The sequence below is a fragment of the Girardinichthys multiradiatus genome, chromosome 1 (assembly GCF_021462225.1).
Source record: "Girardinichthys multiradiatus isolate DD_20200921_A chromosome 1, DD_fGirMul_XY1, whole genome shotgun sequence".
Classification (NCBI taxonomy): Eukaryota; Metazoa; Chordata; class Actinopteri; order Cyprinodontiformes; family Goodeidae; genus Girardinichthys; species Girardinichthys multiradiatus.
The window spans coordinates 10,705,760-10,707,427 of NC_061794.1; the positions used below are offsets into that span (position 1 = coordinate 10,705,760).

The following is a 1,668-nucleotide window of genomic DNA, read 5'->3' on the forward strand; positions in this document are numbered from 1 at the left end:
CTCAGCTCCAGAATATGAGAACATGCTTGTTTCACTCTCTACTGCTTCAACTGTGTATTTTAATAATTATTGCATGGATTATACATAAGGATATAAGGATATTTATTGTAATTTTTATGGAGTTAACTGTGAGCAGTTACTGAATGTTGCATGGATAGATCTCACCTTATTTTGACACAGGCCAGCAGAGCAACAAAACACACCTCACACCAACACCGAGGCGGCCAATAAGCCACACCCAACCCAAAACAGCAGGCCCACCCAAATGCAAACCTCCAGCATGGATGACATAGGCACATGCACCCTCCATAGACAATCAAACCAAAACCCCCAGCAGGCTGCCAAGCAGACACCACAACCCACCACCGTGCCCAATGGAAAGATGCCGGCCTAGTGAACAGAAGAGCACCACAGAAAGGCCACAGCCCGCACCGCAAAGAGGCTGCACCCCCTCCGAGATGCAGAACCACAAACATCCATGCCAGCCAAAAAAAAAAAAAGATAGAGCCAAGCCATGCAACAATTCCCTCAGAGCCAATGTGTTGTGTTCCAACAGCGACACCACACATCCTATCATACATCCATTGTTGAGGTTTAACTAGAAGAGTACCCAAGTTCAGGCAAAAACAGAACAATGACACAGAGACCAGATGAAAAGTTAAATGATGTTTATTTACAGTGAATGCAAAGCAGTGGGTTCATCCTGCAAAGGAATAGGAAGAGCTGGTCATTAGCTTGTCATCCACAGGAGTAAAGGTGAGTATAATGAGGAGATTGTTTCTTACAGGCTCTTGGGAGGGAGGTCAGCTCGGAGGAGGAGGCAAGGGAAATCCAGGAGGTAAGTGTTTCAGGTTTCGGTGTCCGTTTGTGTTCCAGGTCCGAGGGAGAGAGAGAGAGTGGCAGGACGGAGGATGGTTGGTTTCCAGGTGAGAGTCTCCAGGGGAGGAATCCAAATACACGAGTCCTTAAGCTCCAGCAAAAGGCGAGTTCCACACTCCAATAAGTGTCCTTAGAAAAACACATAAATCACCAGGTTACTCAATAAAGTCTCAAAGATAAATTGTTGGCTGTCTCACTCAGTACCAGTGTCACTGAATAATCCAGCGAGGAATGGATCACTTCCAGGAGCTTAAATGCCAGCTGCTCTCATCATCAGAATCCAGGACAGGTGCGTAGATTGGAAAACTCCGCCCATGTCACTCTGACTCTGGAAGGTAAATGGACACAAACAGATCCACCAAACAGAACACAATCCTAACATCCATAGGCACACAGTAAAAACAACCAAGCACACACCACTCACCAGGAACCACCCAGTAGACAAGCAAACCCCACTCCAGTACAAGACCAAGAAGCCTGTTGCAACTGCTAAGCCCAGCGACACCCGCCCAGTAGCACCTACATATGATAGTCAGAGCCGCACCACACAGAACCACCACCGCAGCACGGCATACAGCGGAGGACAGAACTCAACAAAAGGCACCCAAAACAAAAGCAGCGTACAAAGCACACACTACACAAATGCATCCTGACCCGCCTCCCAAAAATAAAGTCCCCCCACAAAAAAAAGACCCACAGCATCCACACCTAAGAACATATGACCAACACCCATACACCAGCCAGAAGCAACCCCGCAAGAAAATTGATAACGAAGCACACAAAAGGCTT

At 47.2% G+C, this 1,668-nt stretch overlaps 1 long non-coding RNA gene across 1 annotated transcript; it reads right to left on the bottom strand.

Moving 5' to 3' along the window:
• Positions 1-651: 651 nt before the first annotated feature.
• Positions 652-1,111, bottom strand: LOC124876977. Its single transcript, XR_007040423.1, has 2 exons — positions 786-1,111; positions 652-703 (listed from the first exon to the last, which is right to left on the bottom strand). It is a non-coding gene; the product is annotated as an uncharacterized LOC124876977 (long non-coding RNA).
• Between the last annotated feature and the right edge of the window lie 557 nt (positions 1,112-1,668).